Source organism: Choloepus didactylus, chromosome 22, assembly GCF_015220235.1.
Source record: "Choloepus didactylus isolate mChoDid1 chromosome 22, mChoDid1.pri, whole genome shotgun sequence".
NCBI lineage: Eukaryota > Metazoa > Chordata > Mammalia > Pilosa > Megalonychidae > Choloepus > Choloepus didactylus.
Window position 1 is genome coordinate 12,134,166 of NC_051328.1, and position 21,704 is coordinate 12,155,869.

The 21,704-nt window shown below is 41.4% G+C and overlaps 1 protein-coding gene across 8 annotated transcripts in view; it reads left to right on the forward strand.

The window, feature by feature from the left end:
- NLRC5 (NLR family CARD domain containing 5) overlaps positions 1-21,704 on the forward strand; it is a 110,217-nt gene that overhangs the window by 9,581 nt on the left and 78,932 nt on the right. The window contains exon 1 of one of the 8 annotated variants that reach the window (XM_037816398.1): positions 2,499-4,176. The exons of the other annotated variants lie outside the window; for them this stretch is intronic. The gene's annotated coding sequence lies outside the window, so the exon portion shown is untranslated. Of the gene's footprint in view, positions 1-2,498; positions 4,177-21,704 lie in introns of those variants that run through there. 8 annotated transcript variants of the gene reach the window in all.

Here is a 21,704-nt window from a genome sequence, read left to right on the forward strand (position 1 = left end):
GAGAACACTGCCCCAGCCCTGCAAGGTATTGCCACCTAGTTGGCACCGCAATTGAGTCTTCAACAGGCCATTCCACCATTCTATCAACCCAGCTGCCTCTGGATGATGGGGAACATGGTAAGACCAGAGAATTCCATGAAAATGTGCCCATTCCATCACTTCATTTGCTGTGAAGTGGGTTCCTTGGTTAGAAGTAATGCTGTGTGGAATACGGTAACAGTGGATAAGGCATTCCATAAGTCCACAGATAGTAGTTTTGGCAGAAACATTGGGTGCAGGGAAGGCAAACCCATATCCAGACTATGCATCTATTCCAGTGAGAACAAATCGCTGCCCTTCCATGATGGAAGTGGTCCAGTGTAATCAACCTGCCACCAGGTAGCAGGCTGATCACCTCGGGGAATGGCGCCATATCGGGGACTGAGTGTGGGTCTCTGCTGTTGGCAGATTAGGCACTCAGCAGTGGCTGTGGCCAGGTCAGCCTTGGTGAGTGGAATGTGTTAAATCAGTAAATCCCTTTGGGAAGTATTGATCTCTTAATGCTGTTAAGTCTTCTATCCATGCGCACGGAATGGCTTTCCATTTATTTAGGTCTTCTGAGTGTTTATTTTTGAAAGAAGATCATTAGTTGAAGTCAGTATCATGTTTTAGTTAGGGACCAGCCTCTGGGTTCAGCCTAGGTTTCAAATCCATGCTTTGCATCTTGACTTATTGGAAACGTTTCTTCATCTGTAAAATGGAAGAAACATCTGTTTCATTAGATTGCTTGAGAATCCAGTGAGGAAATGCAGGTGGGATACTCAACTGTGCTAAGAACTCAATATACAAGAGTTAGCATCCAAAGCTTAGCTGGAGTGTCCCTGCACTACGCACATTTTGCCTTCAGTCCTCTTAGTGGCTTTCTGAGGTAGACATGACACTACCACTCCCAGTACGGAGAAACTAAGAAACTTCCCCAAGGTTGCACATCAACAAGTGTAGAAATCAAGATGTGAGCCCAGGCCTCTTACCCCAGAGGCTTTTCTATCAGTTCCTCGGATCTCTGCAAGGTGAGCTGAGCAGAAACTATTAACCCTGCTTGACATGAAAGCAAACCACGGCCCAGAGATGGTGGGGAATTGCCTGCAGTCATGCAGGGCTCTGGGACTCCGAACCCAGGCTCCAGCCCCCACCCCCTCTCACCAAGCCTTTCTTCTGCCCCTGGGTTGTGAACCTTCTGTCCGCCAGGATGGGAAGGAGCAGTTCAGGTGACCCACCTTGGAAGCAAAATATCCCTTTAAACATCAAAGGGTCCAGCTTGCCCAATCACTGATCTTCTGTCTTCTTTCATTTTCAATATATTTATTTAAACCACACAAGGAACACATTATTAAACTCTTCTTGTAAGAAGTTAAAACCATTATTCAGAAGGCTAAAAATATCCTTTAGTCACTGCTTCTGGCCTCATTCCCAACCCCTGTCCTGAGATAACCACTGTTTCACGTCACCTTCCAGAACTTTATCACAGCCGTAGCATAGCAAAAATACTACTACTTATATAGGGCTTACTAACTGCCAGACATTGTTTTATGTGCTTTTCACATTTTAACTCATTTATGCTCTTTGAGGTAGGTAGATTATTACCCCATTTTACAGATGACAACACTGAATCTCAGAGAGACTATAACACTTGTCTGACACCACACAGCCTGCAAATAGCGCAAAGGTCAGTAGCCAAACCCAGGCAGCCTGGCTCTTAATGTCTCAGCTATATGTATAAGAACATGCTATTATATACCTGTGGGGGGAAAACATATAGTGTTGCTGTTTTATTTATGTGTATTTTTTAATTGTGGTAAAATACACATAAAATTTATCACATTAGCCATTTTAAAGTGTACAATTCAATGACATTTAGTACACAGTGTTGTGCAACCACCATCTCTAGCTAGTTCCAGAACATTTTCATCACCCCAAAAGGAAACCCCATAACCATTCTGCTTTCTCCCAGGCCTTGGCAACCACAAATCCACTTTCTGTCTCTATGGATTTGCCTATTCTGGACATTTCACAAAAATGGAGTCGTAAAATATGTGGCTTTGGTGCCTACCTTCTTTCATTTGTTTGTGTGTATTTTTAAGACAGATGATATCATATTGTGTAAACATTTTATATATAAATCAATACCATATATATAAATAATATACCATGATGCCTTGTTTATTCATTAAAGCATTTTGAGGCTCCAGTCGTGTCGACACATAATGAGTTTCATCTCCATAACCCCAAAGGGCAGTTACACCAATTTTATTGATAGATATCTGGGTCATTCAAACACCACTACCGGACTTCCCTTATCCAAGGCTCTGCCATGAGCTCCAGGCCGTGTGACTTTCCAGGGTTGCTGCCAAGAAGCCCAGTTGTTGAGTCCTGGGGTGCACACACTTTACGTTTTGGGAGTCACTGCCGACTTGCACTTCAATCCTCTTTTCAGGCCGTGACTCTGAACAGCTGGACCCAGGCCTGCTCTCCTTTGCACCTGTGCTCTGTTCATGTCTGGAAACTTCGTCCTCCAAAGCAGCACGAGATTCCTTCAGATCCTCAGCCCGTGCCCCGGCCGCCTGGGAGGGGATTTCCAACCCTGAGCTTTATTTTTAGCTTGCTGTGGCCTGGGCCAAAGGGGCTGGCAGAGCCGCAAAGCTGGGGGATTGGGTGTCGAGAAGCTGGCCAAAGGCAAAGGTGAGGGGGCAGGGCTGAGCCCCAGTCACTGGAAGCACCTCAGGGTGTCCGTCTAGGCTTCCCCACCCGATGGCCTTTGGGGACTGGCAGAGGGCAAGGGTCCCTTGGCTCTGGTTTGCTGGAAGCAGGGTACCAGGTTCCAGGGTTCCACTCTGCAGTGGGAGTGCAGAGCAAGGTGACCTCTCCACGGGGCAAGTTCCTAAACACGTCCACACATCAGAATCACCCGGGGAGCTTCCAAAGGTACTGATGACTGTGTCCACCCCAGAGACTGTGCTTTAATTGGTCTGAAGTGTGGCCAATTTTTTAACAGATCCCAAGTGATTCTAATGTGCAGACAAGTTGGGAAGCGCTGGCCTAGAGTGTCCTGGGAAAGGCCTTTTGGGGGTTCCGGAATGTGTTGGGCGGGAACCTTCTAGTCGAGTTCTCACCAGCCACCAGCCACTTCCTGTGGGTGCTGGGCTCAAACCGCCAGGACTGAGCAGGGGAGAGGCCAGGCCACCGACTCAGTGCCTGCTGCTGGGCCAGGCTGCGGCCGGCGAGGGGCCACCCCAGTGCCCTAAGAGGATGCGTCAGAAAATCCCAGGAGCCCTTTGGTGGACTCAGAGCAGGAAGAAGGCTGGGCTGAAGCAGGCTTGGGCTGCTCTGGCTCTCTGGAGCCTTCCCGAGAGGGCTGAGAAGCAAAGAGGTATTTGTTCGACTCCCGGCTCTCTAACTCTCAAGCTGGTGGCCTGGGGGGTCCCTCCCTACTTGGAGCCTCAGTTTCCTCATCTGTGGAGCAGGTGTGGGGCTAGCCCCCTCCCGGAGAGCTGACAGGCAATGACTGCGAATGTGCTTTTGAAGCCCTGCAGGGTCCTGTCAGAGTGAGGGGGCAATGAAGATAATGGTTTTTCAAAGGGAACAGTCACCACCAGGTCCCCATTGCTCCAGAATTGTGCGGTAGCAGGGACACCTCTTGCCTGCTCAGCAAGTCCTTGTGGCTGAGGGAAGAAACGGCTCCTATTCCACAGAGCGTGTTCTGAAGAGGCTCCCCATGGGGCTCCGTGAAAGGCTGGTGATTCCTGGGGTAGGGCCACGTCAGCCTCCCCAGCGAGGACTCTCTGAGCCAATTCTGGCCCTGCCTTTGCTTCCTTGCCGGGAGCGCCAGCAAGGCCCCTCCCTCTCAGGGCCTCAGCTTCCCCATCTGTAAAATGGGGCTGGCGTGGACCCCATGGCCAGGGCTCCTCGGCTCTGTCGCCTCAGCGGCCAGGCTCAGCGTCCTCTGCAGCCACCGCCCCGGGATCATCGACCCTCAGGAGAGGGCAGAGGCCCTGGGTTTCCCATGGCCGCCACTGCAGGGCCTGGTGTGGAGGATTCAGAGTGGCCGTGAGGGCGTCTGCGGGCACTGGTCCTCCCCGGGGACTGGCCTGTCCACCTGTCCACGGACTTGAGCAGCTCTTCTCTTTGTCTTCCTTTAAGGTATTTCTGTGCAAATGTTCATAGTGGCTCTCACGCCCAGGGGCTGCCTTTCTTACCACTCCCCCAACCACATTCTTTCTGACTCTGGAGTTGGCATTCACCCTTTTATTTCTGTCCCTCCTCACTGTCCCTCCTGGGTCCTGACCTCCCTTCTCCCACCCTGACTTGGGGGTCAGCCAGTGCCATGGAGACAAGGCTGCCAGCCTCCCATGGGCACTTCTCTTCTGCATCCCCCGACCCTCCCAGACAGCCCCAGAAAGCAGGTGGCATCCCCTTGTACAGGTAAGGAAACTGAGGACTGGCAAACCAGGGGACTTGTCAGCTACTTGGAGCTCCCTGGGGCTCCCCCTTAAGCCAAGCCTTGAGAGGTGGAGAGAGGGGGGACCACAGCCTCTTCTTCACCCCTCTTTCCTTCTGCTTTCCACCCTGTGCTAGCTAATTGTTAACAGTAGCTAATGTGTTGAGCTTTTATTATGCACCAGGTGGGCTGTTAAGGATTTTACATGCATTGGTTCATTACAACCCTTCCAGGTAGATGTTATTATTACCCCCATAGAGGAAGCTGTTGGTGGCTCCAACTCACTTCCCCCAATTGACTGGTGCACACACCCCCAATCCGTTCTGTGTGTTGGTTGCTAACATCTGCACCCTGCCCCAGTGGATTGCCCTTGGCTGGTTGGAATGATCTGGCCCAGAGATGACCAGGACGTTATGCTCCCTTCCCCACCCACGGTGCATGGCCCATAGCCAATGGCTGACTGGTGCCAGGGCAAAGCAGCCCAGCCCCTTGCCTTTGGGCAGGACAAGCTCTGTCGTTCCATTCAGAGTCCAGAGTTCTCCATGGGTCAGACTGAAGCTAGACTTTTCCTGAAACCTCATCTTTGTCTAACTTTTTCCTCTACCCAGCCTTGCTTCCTTATCCTCAATTGATTGCTTTTACAAGAATCTCTGTCTTGGGCTCTGCTTCTAGGAACCTGATCCAGCACATTCCCCATTTTACAGATGTGGACACTGAGATACCAGGAGACTACATAACTTGAGCCCGTCACACAGCTAGTAACCAACTCCTAGAGACTCGAACACAGGGCCTTGGGGCCAAGGCATTTGCTCTTATCCAAAACTACGTACTGCCCTGCCCTCAAGGTGTTCCCAGCAGGCCGAGGGAAGTGGGCAGGCCAATAGGAAATGGCAGTGCAGAGTGGCAAGACCTGCAAAGAGGAGGAAGGAGAGAAGTAAGGAGCGAGGTCCAGAGGTGAGATCTAACTGTCTGGGGAGGCGGCCTGGCGAAAACATGTTCTTAATTCATTCCTGAGGGTGTGAACCCATTGTAAATAGGACCTTTAGATGAAGTTACTTCCGTTACAGTGTGGCCCAACTGAATCATGATGGGTCTTAAACCTATTGTAGGAGGGCTTATAGAGTAGGCCACGAAGAGAGAGAAGCTACGGGGAACAGCCAGAAACTGGAAGACAGTGGGACCCAGAAGAGAAAGGAGAAGCTGCTGCCATATGCATCACCAAGTGACGGAAAAGCCAAGGAACCCCAAAGACTGTTGGCCAGCCAGAAGATGCCAACCCCAGGAGGAAGCAAACCTTCTAGCCTCTGAAACTATGAGCCAATAAATTCCTGTTGTTAAGCCAATCCATCATATGGAATTTGTTTTAGCTGCCGGGAAGCTGAAACGGGGCGTGACTGAGCTGGGTCTGCCAGAAGGAGGAATTTACAAGGTGGGGAAAAAGAGAAAAACACAAAGGTGAAAGGGCAAAGGCCTTGAGGCTAAAGACTGGATTTGCACTCCCTCTTCTCATCTCTACCCCAGTAGCACTTCCAAGAAAGCAGGAAAGATTCCTCAAGAGCACAACCAGTGATGAGGGGAAGGGACCGTGAAACGGAAGCCAGGGTGGACTAGAGCCCTCAGTGAGGTGCAGAGGTAGACAAGAGTAGTCTCCTCCCCTTTCGGGGTCTGCCTGGGAGTCCCGAGCCCCCACAAGGCCTCCAGGAGACACACATCCCCTCCCACCGCACCCCCACCACCCTTTTCTTTCTCACTTTCTGGACTTGGAGTGGGGAGAGTACTGGACTGTGAGTTCACATGCCTGCAATCCCTTCTGGGTCTGTCCTCTCTGACTGTGTGAGTCTGACATTTTGCTGCCTTTCACTGAGCTGGTTTCCTCTTTGTAGGTGTTTGATGCCCTTTCCAGGGGCACGTTGGTGATTTTTAGAAGTAACACATTAGATGGAATTAAATGCAAATGCATAGTGCATTGGGTTTTACCCACCTTGTTCCAGAACAGATTTAGCAGTGGCTCCACTCTCATTTTCTATAAAATAGTCATAAAACTTTATGCATTTGGGTAAAAACATGAAACTGAAAATTCATATGTAAATAAGAAACTGCTAGCTATGCATGGAGAAATTGATCAAAGCACAGTAATTGAGAGTGTCTTTCTCACTCTTTGATGAATACCCCAAATCAAATAAATATGAACATAGAAAATGTGAACGACAACCAGTATGGTTGAGGTGATCGTTATATTTGATTTTTAAAAATTAATTTTGATTAGATAATATATGCATGTGGTCCAAAATCCAGATGTTTCCTCACCCTAGAGCAACTATTATTATGATTTTCTTCTGTTTTCTTCCAGAAATATCCATGTATTTATAAACATACACATATAGTTTTTCCTTTAGACGACTGCAGCACACTTCATATCTTCTTCTGTCCATTGCCCTTTTTTAAAAATCTTAATATAACTCGGACACTGTTCCATCTCATTCCCTATTGTTCTGTCTCTTCTTTTTTAATGGCTACCTGAGATTACATTGTAAGAAAGTATGTAATTTAATCAGTCCCTCTTTGATGGACATTTAGGTTTTTTCCCAATTTTTTGCTTTTACAAACAAGGCTGCATTAAATATCTTTGTACATATGTTACTTTGGCACATTATGAGTGTATATGTAAGCTAAATACCTGGGCATGGAATTACTAGATGCAGTTATATGTGCATTTCCAATTTGAGTAGCTAGGGGTTGTATTGGTATACACATTGTTCTAGTTTGCCAAGTTGCTCAAAGCAAATACCATGAAAAAGCATTGGGTTTTACAACGGGAATTTATTAATTTACATGCTTACAGTCCTAAGGCTGTGAAACTGTCCAAATCAAGGCATCATCAAGATGATACCTTCTTCCTGGAGACTGGCTGCCAGTGATCCTGGATTCCTCTGTCACATGACAAGGCACATGGCAGTGTCTGCTGGTCTCCTTCCAGCTTCTTGCTTCTGTGGCTTTCTCTCTCTTTATCCGAATTTCATTCTCTTATAAAGAACTCCAGTTAAGAGGATTAAGACCCACCCTGAATAAGGTGGGTCATATCTTAAGATCTTACTCACCAAAAAGATCTTACTTACAATGGGTCCACACCCACAGGAATGGATTAACTTTAAGAATATACTTTTCTGGGATACATACAGCTTCAGACCATCACACATACTCATCAGCAATGCATGAAAATGCCTTTTAATCCACTTCCTTGCCAACAATGTAATGTTCTTGTGAATCTGAGAGCTGGTCAGTGAAATATCTTTGTACTTTTAATTTATATGTCTTTCATTTTGTGTGAGGTTGAACACCTTTTCATATATATTTATGAGCCATTTGTATTTCCTTTTCTGTAAATGGTTTGTGTTCTTTGCCCATTTCTCTGTTGGATTGTTGGTCTTTTTGTTATTTTTCCTTACTGAATTGTGGTAACTTTTTTTAAAAATTCAAGCACTAAACAGTGAGGCAAAGTAAAAGTAATTTCCTTTTATTTACTTATTTTTATAGGTGTGTGGTGATATCTCAGTGCTTGCTTTTTTAACAAACAAATGATCCCCCTTCCACCATCCTTCCATCCCATAGTAACCTCTAATCTGCTCTTTAGCTCTACATGTTTGTTCTTCTAGTTACTCCGATCACCAATGAATGGGTGTTCCTATTTCTCCACGTCCTCTCCAGCAATTGTTACTTTCCATTTTTTTAAATAATAGCCATTCTAGTGGGTATGAAATGATATCTCCTTGTGGTTTTGATTCGCATTTCCCTAATGACTAAGATTGTTTAGCATCTTTTCATGTGCTTATTGGCCATTTGTATATCATCTTTGGAGAAATGTTTTTTCAAATTATTTGCCCACTTTTTATTTGGGTTGTTTGTCTTTTTGTTGTTAGGTTGTAGGATTTGTTTATATATTCTGGATATAAAACACTTATTGGATATGTAGTTTCAAATATTTTCTCCCATTCTGTAGGTTCTTTTTGCTTTCGTGATGATGTCATTTGAAGCACAAAAGCTTTACATTTTGATGAAGTCCCATTTATCTATTTTTTCTTTTGTTGTTTATGCTTTTGGTGTAGTCTCAGAAACCACTGCCTAACACAAGGTCCTAAAAATGATTCCCTAAATTTCCTTCTAGGAGTTCTATGATTTTGGTTCTTATATTTAGGTCTTTGATCTGTTTTGAGTAAATTTTTTTATATGGTGTGAGATAGGGGTCCACCTTCATTCTCTGCATATGGATATCCAGTTTTCCCAGCACTGTTTGTTGAAGAGACTAATCTTTACCCCATTTAGTGGACTCGTCAAAAATTGATTGGCCATAGACGTGAGTGTGTATCTCGGAACTCTCAGTTCAATTCCACTGATCTGTGTCTGTCTTTGTGCCAGTAGCAAGCTGCTTTGATTACCACAGCTTTGTAATAAGCTTTAAAATTGGGAAGTGTGAGTCCTCCAACTTCGTTCTTCTTTTTCAAGATGATTTTGGCTATTTGGAGCCCTTTAGCCTTCCATACAAATTTGGTGATTGGTTTTTCTATTTCTGCCAAGAAGACTGTTGGAATTTTGGTTGGGATTGCATTGAATCTGTAAATCAATTCAGGTAGAATTGACATCTCAACAATATTTAGCCTGCCAATCTATGAACACAGAATGGCCCTCATTTATTTGTCTTTTTTGACTTCTTTTAACAATGTTTTATAGGTTTCTGTATATGTCTTTTGCATTCTTCACTAAATTTTTTCCTAAATATTTGATTTTTTTAGTGGCTATTGTAAATAGCCAGAAGTCTCTCCTACCATTTTTTTAAAAGCTTGTGCTGGTTTGTATATTTATGTCCCCCAGAAAAAGCCATATTCTTTGATGCATTCTTGTGGGGGCAGACATATTAGTGTGGATTGGGTTGGAACCTAGTGGTTCAGTATCCATGGAGATGTGACCCACCCAACTGTAGGTGATAACTCTGATTGGATAATTTCCATGGAGACATGGCCCTGCCCATTCAGCGTGAGTACTATATAAGCTCAGACACAGGGAGCTCATAGGGAGCTGGAGATGAGACAGACATTTTGAAGATGGCCATTGGAAGCTGATGCAGACATTTTGGAGAATGCCATTTTGAAACGCAACCTGGAAGCAAGCAGACGCCAGCCACATGCCTTCCCAGCTAACAGAGGTTTTCCGGATGCCAATGGCCTTTCTCCAGTGAAGGTACCCTTTGTTGATGGACACTTTATGGCCTTAAGACTGTAACCTGGTAACCAAATAAACCCCCTTTTATAAAAGCCAATCCATTTCTGGTGTTTTGCATTCTGGCAGCATTAGCAAACTAGAACAAAAGCTGTATTTTTTTATTTGGCACTTTCCCAGTTACTGCAACCCTTTAACTGCTTCCTGCATTCTGAACAAAATGGCTTTGCCAGTTTTTTGCTAGTTGTTGAAAGATTCTGTGGGGGAATGGCACTGTATTAGTTAGGGTTCTCTAGGGAAACAGAATCAACAAGAGATATCTATAATTATAAGATTTTATAAAAGTGTCTCACGCAACTGTGGGGATGCATGAGTCCAAATTCCGTATGGCAGGCAGCAAACTGGCAACTCCAATGAAGATGTTCCATGAACTCCTCAGGAACGAACTGGCAAATTTGATGAACTACTCAGAAAACGCTTCGCTGATTAGCCGAAGAAGAAGTGAGGGTCCTCTATCTGTCTTGCTTAAAAGTCTTCAACTGATTGGATTAAATCCAGCTGATTACATTCTCTCATTGTGGAAGACACGCCCTTCGTTAATGTAATCAGTCACAACTGCAGCCAATTAACTGATGATTTAATAAACCAGCCTTCTGGTTTATTAAATAGCCACAAATGTCCTAGCAGTAACAGTTAGGACAGTGCTTGCTTGACCAAACACCTGGGTACCATCACTTGGCCAAGCTGAGACATGAACCTAACCATCACAGGCACCCTGGAGCCTCTTAAACTGCCGTCTTGGTTGATTGGAGTCCATGTGAATTTGTGGATCCAATTTTCCATTTCTGCAAAAAAAATGCTGCTGATATTTTGATAGGGATTGCATAGAATTTCTATATTGCTTTGGGTAATATTGACATTTTAACAATATTATATCTTCCAGTCCATTAATGTGAGGTGTCTTGCCATTTATTTGGGTCTTTTAAATTTCTTTCAACAGTGTTTTTGTAATTTTTAGTATACATGTCTTTTTATCCCTGGTTAAATTTATTCATATATATGTGGTGTGTGTGTGTGTGTGTGTGTGTGTGTGTGTGTGTGTGTGTGTATGCCATTGTAAATGGACTTGTTTATTTAATATTTGCTGTGGATTGTTCATTTCTAGTGTATAGAAACACAATTGATATTTGCATGTATATCTTATACCCTACCACTTTGCTGAACTCATTTATTAACTCTAATAGTTTTCTTGTGGACTCCTGTGGATTTTCTTTATTTTAGATCATGTTGTCTGCAAATAGAGATAGTTTTGCTTTTTCCTTTCCAATCTGGATGCCTTTTAATTCATTGTCTTGACTAACTGCTCTGATTAGAACTTCTAGTACACTATTGAATATCTGTGGTTAAAATAGGCATCCTTGTCTCATTCCTGATCTTACGGAGAAAGATTTCAGTCTTTCACCATTGATTATGATGTTAGCTGTGGGTTTTTCATAAATGGACTTTATCATGTTGAGAATATTCCCTTCTATTCCTACTTTTCTGAGTGTTTCTATCAAGAATGGGTGCTGGATTTTGTCAAATGCCTTTTCTGCATCTATTGAGATAATCAAGTGTTTTTCTTCCCCCTTCAGTCTATTTTGTAGCATATTACATTAATTGATTTTCATATGTTGAACCCCCTTTGCATATATAGGATGAATCCACTTGGTCATGGTGTATACTCTTTTAATAAGCTGTTGGATTCAGTTTGCTCATATTTTGTTAAGGATTTTTGCACCTATATTCATAAGGGAAATTGTTCTGTATTTTTCTTTCTTGTGATATCTTTACTAGACTTTGGTATCAGAGTACTGTTGGTGTCATAGAATGAACTGGGTGTTGTTCTCAAATTCATTGTTTGAATTCTTTGGAAGAATTTAAGAAGGGTTGGTATAAATTATGCCTTAAATGCTTAGTGGAATTCACCAGTGAAGAATGGACTTTTCCTTGATAGAATCTTTGTTTATTGATTTAATCTCTGTACTTGTCAGTTTGCTGAGGTTTTCTATTTTCTCTTGGGTCAATTTTGGTAAATGGTTTATTTTTAGGAATTTTTCCTTTTTTTTAAGATTATCTAGTTTGTTGGCATAAAATTGTTCATACTTTCTTATAATCATTTTTATTTCTATAAGGTTGGTAGTAGTATCACCATTACCTTTTCTGATTTTAGTCATTTGCATCTTTTTTTTCCTTTGTCAGTCTAGCTAAAGGTTTTCAATTTATTAATTTTGTCAAAGAACAAGCTTTTTATTTTGTTTATTCTCTCAATTATTTCCTATTTCATTTATCTCTGCTCTTATTTCCTTTCTTCTGCTAACTTTGGGTTTATTTTGCTCTTCGTTTTCTAATTCCTCAAGATGTAAAGTTAGGTTATTAATTTGAGACCTTCTTTTAATATAGACATTCATAACCATAAATGCCCTCTGAGCATGCCTCCACTGCATCCCATAAATTTTAACATGTTGTTTCTCTACTCTAGAGATTTATTCATGTGCACTTGAAAAGAATGTGTATCCTGCTGTTGTTGGGTGAAGTGTTCTATCTATGTTCATTTGTTGGTTTCAGGTCCTCTATTTCAGATCTAAACAGATCTTCTGTTTAGATGTTCTATCCAGTATTGAATGTGCTATATTGAAATCTCCAATTATTATTGTAGAATTGCCTATTTCTCCCTTCAATTCTATTAGGATTTGCTTTATATATTTTGGCACCCTGTTGTTAGGTGCATATATGTTTATAATTGTTAATTCTTCTTGTTGAATTAATCCTCCCATCAATATATAATGCCCTTCTTTTTCTCCTCCTAACACTTTTTCACTTAAAGTTTATTTTGTCTGATATGAACATAGCCACACCATCCAGCTCTTTTTTGGTTACCATTTACAGTAAATATTTTTTCCCATCCTTTCACCTTCAAATAGTTTGCATCTATGAATCTGTGATAGGGCTCTTGCAAACAGCATATAGTTGGATCATGCTCCTTTATACATTCTGTCAATCTCTGCCTTTTGGTTGAAGAGTTTAATTCATTTATGTTTAAGGTAATTACTGATAAGTCATGATTTATTTCTGCCATTTTGCTAATTGTTTTTTGTAAGTCTTATACCTTCTTTTGCCCTCCTATCCTCCATTACAGCCTTCCTTTTTGTTTAGATGATCTTTTTTAGTGAGCCATTATGAATCACTTATCTTTTCTTTTTATGTAGATTTTTTAGATATTTTCTTTATGGTTACCATGGGGATTATAATTAGTGCACTAAATCTATTACAATTTAGTTTGTGTTTACTCCAACTTGATTTCAATAGCATACATACACTGTGCCTATATCCCTTTCAGCCTTCCCTTTTATGCTGTTCTTGTCATAAATTATATCTTTATGCATTATGAGCCCAGTAACAAAGATTTATGCTTGTTTTTATGCATTGAATTTTAAGTCTTATAAGAAGTAAAAGACAGCATTACGAAAGAAAAATGCACTAGTACTGCCATTTATATTTCCCCACATTGTTACTTATACTGGAGGTCTTCATTTCTTCATACAGCTTCTGGTTACTGTCTGGTGTTCTTTCCAATCAACATGAAGGACTCCCTTTAGCATATCTTAGAAGGCAGGTCTAGTGGTAATGGTCTACTTTGTTTTTTGTTTTCTTCCTCTTTCCCTCCCACCCTCCCTCCCTCTCTCCCTCCCTCCCTTCCTTCCTTCCTCCCTTCCTCCCTCTCTTCCTCCGTCCCTTCTTTCCTTCCTTCCTTTCTTTACAAAATGTCTTAAGTTCTCTCTCATTTTTGAAGGACTGCTTTTCCAGGTGTATTATTCTTGGGTAAGAATTTTTTTTCTCTGGCACTTTAAATATGTCTTCTGACAGTCTTTTGGTCTCCGTAGTTACTATTGAGAAGTCTGGTATTGATCTTTTTAAGGATCACCTATATGTGACACATCGCCCCTCTCTTTGTTTTTAAGGCTGTTTATTCTTGGCATTCAACAGTTTGATTATAATTTGTTTCAGTGTAAATCTGTTTGGAGTCATCCTGTTTGGCATTTGTTGAGCATCTTGGATTTATATATTTGTATCTATCACCAGATTTTGGAAGTTTTCCATTATTTCTTCAAATATTTTTTTCTGACCCTTTATTTCTTTTTTTCTTCACATATTGGTACACTTGATGGTGTCCCAGAGGTGTCTCAGATTCTGTTCTTTTTTTTTTTTTTTCATTTATTTTTCCTTCTGCTCCTTAAGGTAGACAATCTCAATTGCCTTATCTTCAAGTTCACTGATCCTTTCTTCAGCCTTCTCCAATCTGCTGTTGAAACTGTCTATTAAATTTTTCATTTCATTTATTGTACTTTTGAGTTCCAGAATTTCCATTTGTTTCTTCTTTATAATTTCTGTCTCATTGTTGAAATTCAAATTTTGTTCATATGTTGTTTTCCTGATTTCCTTTAGTTCTTTGTCCCTGTTTTCCTTTAGTTCATTGATTCTAAGAGTTGTTCTAAGATCTTTGATTAGTAACTCCAGAGACTGAGTTTCTCCAGGATATTTTCCATCAAATTCTTTATTTTTTTCCTGTTTCCTTGTATGTTTTATAATTTTTCTTGTGAAGTGGACATTTGTGGTCACTCCAGGAATCTAGTTTCCCCACTCTTCAGTCTGCCAAGCCAAGAACAAGAAGATTAAAAGATAAAAACAGGAAAAAAAAAATAAGAAAAAAGAAAGGGGAGGGCAGATACTAACAAACATAAAAAAGAAAAACCTATTAAATAAAAAACAAAACAAGAAGAAAAACGAGGGAAGGGGGTGAATAGAGGAATGTGCACTGCCTCTCCAAGACTCTTATGTGCTGGTGGGAAGTGGAAGTTGCTGTTGCCACGGCTGAAATCCAGGCCAGCATTCCTGTTTCCCTGAGGGATCCACCAAATGCAAAAATACAAAACAGAGAACACCCCCCCACAAGCCCCCCTCAAAAAAAAAATAAATAAAAGAAAGAGAGAGATTGAGAGAGAGAGAGAGGGTGGGAGGTTGGGGTGGAGGCGGGGAGAGAGAGGTGCACTGGCCCTTTATGTCGGGGTAGATGCTGGTTAGTAAGGCCAGAAAACACTGCTGCCCAGAACTCTGAAACGGAGGCTAGATTCTGTCCTGGCCCTCAGGGATCCTCCAAAGTAAATAACACAATGAAAGAGAAAGAAGAAACCCAACCAACAAAAAGCCATAAAATTCTTTAAGTCCTGGTAGATGTTGGTGTGAAGCCAGAAGCTGCTGCTTGCCAGAGGGCTGAAACCAAGGCCTCAGGGATCTTCCAGACCGGGAAATGCCCACACAGAGAAGGAAAAAAAACAGCCAAAGAAGGTACCCTGGCTGGTAAGTCCCGGGGGGTGCTGGTGGGAGGCTGGAGGCATTGCTTCCCAGAGGACCAGAACTGAGGCCAGCTTTCACACCGGTCCCTCACGTATCTCCCAGACCGACCTCGACCCTCAACCCCCCAACTTTCGGAGAAGAAAGTTTTCTCTGCCCGCCCTGGCACCAGCCAGTCGCTCCGGGATCCGGACTGCCTGTGGCGGCTGCAGCCACTTCCACAGCCTTGGGGCTGGGAAAGGGGGGCTGGCCGCTGGGGTCCAGCTTTCAGCTACAAAAGCTGCACACTGGTCAACCTCTCGCTCCCTCGGACCCTCCTGTAGCTGTTCTAGATTCCGTTCCAGTGCCAGGGTTACCACCTAGTTAACTCGAGCCTCTTTTCCCAGCGCATTCATTTTTCTAGCGGAGGGAATCATTTGTTAAACTTCTTACTCTGCCATTTTGCATCTGTGTTTCTGGTAATTCTTGGTATCTTAAAAGTATTTATGTCTCTTTCTATGATAAAACTAGCTGATATTCTTCTAGTTTGTCATTTATCTTTTATCTTTATTTGTAGTGTTCTTGGGAAATAAAGGAAATTTAAATTTATATCCAGTCGGTTATTTATCCATTTTCCTTTTATGACTTCTGCATTTTGTATCATGCTTAGCAAGCCCCTCTCTTCTCCAAATTTATTTTTTAAAATAATTTTCCCATGTTTTTCTAGCACTTAAATTTTAAAAACTTTTTTATTGTGAAGTATAACACGTAGGTAAAAGAGTGAAAACATGAATATACAGCTTCATGAATTGTTATAAGTTGATGTGTGGTCTTCTAACACTTTCATGGCTTAACTTTTTACATCTAAATTTTGGTCCCATGTAGACTTTATTTTGTTATAATATGTGGGGTAGAAATCAAATTTTATTCAAAAAGAACATTTGATATTTTTAAACTGATCATCTATACCAAGCAAAAAAGGAAAATCTCAATATATTTCCCAAGGCAAAAATTGCATATTTTTTTAACAAAATATAGTAAAACAAAAAGTGAATGGTAAAGGTTTATTTTTTTAAAAAGTTTACACTCTATTAAATGACTAACTCAAAATTATAACTATAGTCTACTTAACAATATAAACACTTCGTAAAAATTTATGAAATTAGCCAAAAGTGTTTTCTCTTATTATTTTTTAAATGAAAAAGAATAATAATGACCTAAGCAATAAAATTTGGAAATTTAAAGAATAACAAACATCCTCAGTAAATCTGGGGAAAGAAATAAAAAGTTAAAAGCAAACTGCAAAACAATCAAACAGCAAATTACAAAACTAGAAAATTACAAAAAGTTACAAAACTAGAATTGAACAAAGACAAACTTTTAAAAAAATGGAGAGAGATACTGAACAGCAAATCCACTAAGGAAAAAAAAAGACAAAGTAGAATAAATGAAACTAAGTCCAAAGACACAAGGAGATGTAAAATTACCAGAAAATACTATATACACACATATGCTACTTCATTTGAACATCTTGATAAAATGAGCAATTTTCTCAGAAATAAAAATTGCCAAAAATTAATTAAAACTAAGTGCAAAACAACTGAAAATGAGGACATTTAAAAAGTTATCAAGCTTCGCTTTTTTTTTTTTTTTTTTTTTTTTAATTCTTTCCAAGAACTTGATAGCGTTGGGGAGAACTTTGGCTTCCACATAGGGTGAGATGGGGAACTTCTAAGCTGAGGAGGACCTGATCTGACTCACGTTGTAACCAAGACCAGTGTGTGGAGAATGCTGGGGGCGGGCAGAAGGGAGACCAGGCAGGAGGTAGACCCGAGCCCAGGTGAGAGGAGCCAGGTCTAGGCGGTAGCAATGGCAGCCATGCGAAGTGGTCAGGTACTGGAATACACTGGGACTATTAAGCCAGCAAGAACGACCTCACATTTCAGCCTGAGCTCTGGAAAGCACCGAGCTGCCGTTAACTGAAATGAGGAAGGTGGTTGGCGAGGCATTTCGGGAGGTAAGATCCAAGCGCAGTTGATGAAATTTTGAGATGCATTATAGGTATCCAGATGGAGTTGTTGGGAGAATTAAAATAGACAACACAGAAAGGCAGAACAGTACTTGCCTGGCATTTAGCAAATATTCATTACATTTTCTGTTCAACGTTTCCACCGCTTTTCCAGCAGAAATGTAGTTTTGTCCTTATAACACGCACGCAAAATGTTAAATTAAAAACTAGAATAAAACGTTTCCTCAATATGTGTGAATTACTTTTGTAATTTGAATGTTCAGCCTTTATCTGTCGTTCCTAATGCTGGTATTTGTCCTTATCTATTACCTTCCTGTTTCTGTATCCTTTTTATTATTTCACATTGTTGAGGACACATTCATTTTTGTGAGCTATCACTTGATAAGTTCTTATGTTTACTCATCATCATGCATTTTCTGTGCTTTACACATTAGGGATGTGTTATATTCCAGTTTTGAATTTAAATGTTTATGGGGTTTTTTGAGGAAATTAAAATGTACATGTTAAAAAATTCAAATGGCTCAAGGGGTCCTAATGAGTATAGCATAAAGGACTCTCGTCTCCTCTTTCCTATCCCCCAGACCCTCCCCAGACATAATCCTATAACTGGTTCTTTTGTAGCTTTCCGTAGTTGGTCTCTATGTCTGCAGACACACACATCAACTTATAACAATTCATGAAGCTGTATATTCATGTTTTCACTCTTTTACCTACGTGTTATACTTCACAATAAAAAAGTTTTTAAAATTTAAGTGCTAGAAAAACATGGGAAAATTATTTTAAAAAATAAATTTGGAGAAGAGAGGGGCTTGCTAAGCATGATACCCATGCCACAGCCTCTACTATTGTATTTAGTACGATATTTTGGAGCTCTTTTCATGCCGCTACACATACGTTTGCTTTTTTTTTTTTTTTTTGCCATTTTGTGTGTGTGTGTGTTTTGGTAATCATATACTATACATATATTTTTATTAGAGAAGTTGTAGGTTTACAGATCTATCATGCATAAAATACAGAGTTCCCATATAACACCCTATTATTAACAACTAGCAATGGTGTAGCACATTAGTTAAAATTCATGAAAGAACATTTAAAAATTATACTAGTAATTATAGTACATTGTTTACAATAGGGTTCACTGTGTTGTACAACCTATGTTTTTCTTTAAATTTTTATCCTAGTAACATATACAACCTAAAGTTTCCTCTTTTAACCACATTCAAATATAATTTGGTGCTGTTAATTACTTTCACAATGTTGCCCTATCATCAGCACCATCCATTACCAAAACTTTTCCATCATCCCAAACAGAAACTCTATGAAATTTAAGCATTATCTCTCTATTCCCTGCCTTTATTTTAAGTGGCTGCTTTGTATGGGCGTATCATTATTTATTTGCCGTTGACAGTTTTTTGCCTTGTTTCCAGTATTCCGCTGTCACAGCGATAGTGCAATAAATATCCTTGTATGTGTGTATGGGATTCTGACTGCCTGATTTGAATCCCAGTGACCTCAGGCAAGTTACTTAACCTCTCTGTGCCTTGATTTTCTCACCTGCTAAATGGAACTAATGCTAGTATTAGCCTTGAAGGTCTGCTGCAAAGAATAAATGGGCTGGCACGCGAAAGCATTTAGCATGGTGCCCCACCTCCTACCCCGAGTGAACACTTACTGATTACCGACACCTTTCTTGATATCTAAAACCTCTTGGGATGTGCTAGGTATGTTCCAAACATGTTACAGGTAAACCCGCATGCTGTCCTGCTGCTCAATAAATATGAGCTACTAATGTCATTTTATTTTTTGCCACATATACAAGAATATCCAGCAGTTACAGTTCTAAAAACTCAAATGCTGGACCAAATGTATGCGCATTTTGAATTTAATAGATATCACCGAGCTTCCCTCTGTCTTGGTTTGGGTTCCCCCAGAAGCAAACCCTGAGACAATTGCAAATCATTTATTTGAGAGATGATCCAGGGAAACACTGGGGAGTGGGGAATTGAGAGAGGCAAGGAAAGGCAAACAAAAAGGGCACGTCATCAGGCTAGTTAGCACTGTGGGTAACTGGAGCGTAAGCCTGCTGGGAAACTCTGGGAGCCAGGGTGGGACACAAAATACCTGAGTTATCCCCCGTGAGGAGCGAGGCAGCTGGGGTATCATCAGCCTTCGGCTGAGGAGGTATTAATTCCTGGTTTTCTGCCCAAGAGGTAGGATCAGGAAGATAGAGAAAGCCCCTGGGGCAAAGGACCTGGTGCCGGCAGGTATTGGGCCCGGTGTACTCAGGAGGGGCCTGAGGGGGACTGGGTGGGGCCCTGTTCAGTTTGCTAAAGCTGCCGTTATGCAAAATAACAGAAATGGATTAGCTTTTATAAAGGAGACTTATTAGGTTACAGATTTACAGTTCTAAGGCCATAAAAGTGTCCAAACTAAGGCATCATCAAGAGGACACCTTCACTAAAGAAAGGCCAATGGCGTCCGGAACACCTCTGTCAGCTGGGAAGGCACATGGCTGGCGTCTGCTGGTCCTTTGCTCCTGGGTTCTGGTTTCAAAATGGCTTTCTCCAAAATGTCTCTGGGCTTCTGTCTCTCTGAGCTTCTCTCAGTTCTCTGCTTGGTTCTTCTGGGGCGTTTCTCTCTAAGCATCTGGGGAGGGGGTCCTCTCTTAGCTTCTCCAGGGCGAACTCTGGGCTTCATCTCTTAGCTTAGCATCTCCAAATGTCCTTCTGTCTGCATCTCCCAGCATTTCTAAGCGTCTGGGTCTGTGTTGGTTCTCGACTCTCTTGAATGACTCCAGTGAACTAATCACTGGGTGGGTGGGGTCACACCTCCATGGAAATGATCTAATCGAAAGGTCTCAGCTCCAGCTGGATGTGCCACATCTCCATAGAAACAACCTAATCAAAAGGTCCCACTCTAATCAAAAGACTAATACGTCTGCCCCCACAAGATAGCATTAAAGAACATGGCTTTTGTGGGGGACATGATAGAGTCAAACCATTACAGGCTCCAGGGCTGTCTGCTACACCCTCCAAGGGAATTGCAGCCAATAGTCACTCCCAGCAGCAGTGGACGGGAGGGCCTGCACCCCCCAACCTCACCATCCCAGTGTACTGTCGACCCTTTGGATCTTTCTCTGTGTGATAGGAGAAGCCATGGTATCTTGTAGTGTAATTTATAGGCCTTTTATTTAGTGATTATAAGCAAATATTCCTAAATTTAAAACATATTTTTACTTGTTTTTCTTTAAACATTGTCAGTTCATGTCTTTTTCCATATTTTCTATTTGGTTTTTGGTCCTTTCCTTATTGATTTGTTAGCGTTATTGTTATATTTCAAAAATTAGCACTTTGTCATATGTGGTGCAAACACTTTTCCCAGTTTATTGCTTTCATTTTGTTCATTGTCATCTTTTCCATGCAGAAATTTTTTTTAAATGACAATAAAGAACATTTTATTTGAATACCTTAGTCATTACCCCATACAGCAAATGTTAAAGAAGTTGTAAAAGAGATCAGACTTTAGAAATATGAACAAAATGGACTTGGTTAGGACTAAGGTAAACCAGACTAAAGGGAAAAGGATGATATTGACTGTTTTAAAACTTTGACATCTGTATGAGACCAAAGGAAGAGATGTTTATTTGGTGGAAAATCTGTATTTTCTGTAGCATGCTATATATTGTAACTTGTATGGTCAGTTTACGCAAACACCATGATTACATGGAACCTTGAAGAGGGGGTGAAATCTGGTTGTTTTGTACAGGTTAGCATGAAACCCTGATACATCCCAGAGTAATTTGGGCAAGGAATAAAATGTATTTGCAAAGCCCCCTTGCAGGGCTTGGAAAAAATTGGAAATATTAAACTTCCCCACCTGGGGAATTCCTGATATTCTCACAAGCATTGGGGACTACTATTGTATTAGGCCAATCAGTTGATTATGGGGTTGCCCTTATGAAGCTTGTTACTGCAAAGGAGAGGCTAAGCCTACTTAAAATGGTGCCTAAGAGTCACCCCCAGAGAACCTCTTCTGTTGCTCAGATGTGGCCTCTCTCTCTAAGCCAACACTGCAGGTAAACTCATTGCCCTCCCCACTACATGGGACATGACTCCCAGGAGTGTAAATCTTCCTGGCAATGCGGAACGTGACTCCTGGAGATGAGCTGGGACACAGCATCATGGGATTGAGAAAGCCCTCTTGACCAAAGAGGGAAGAGAAATGAAACAAAATAAAGTTTCAGTGGCTGAGAGATTTCAAATGGAGTCGAGAGGTCACTCTGCTGGGCATTGTTATGCACTATATAGATATCCCTTTTTAGTTTTTAGTGTATTAGAACAGCTAGAAGGAAAGACCTGAAACTGTTGAACTGCAACCCAGTAGCCTTGATTCTTGAAGATGATTGTATAGCTATATAGCTTATATGTGATGACTGTGTGATTGTGAAAACCTTGTGGCCCACACTCCCTTTATTCAGTGTATGACAGATGGGTAGAGAAAAGGGGTGACAAAAAGTAAATGAATAATGGGAGTGGGGAAGAAGTATGCAATGATTTGGGTGTTCTTTTTTACTGTCATTTTTATTCTTATTTTTATTTTTATTTCTTGGAGTAATGCTCA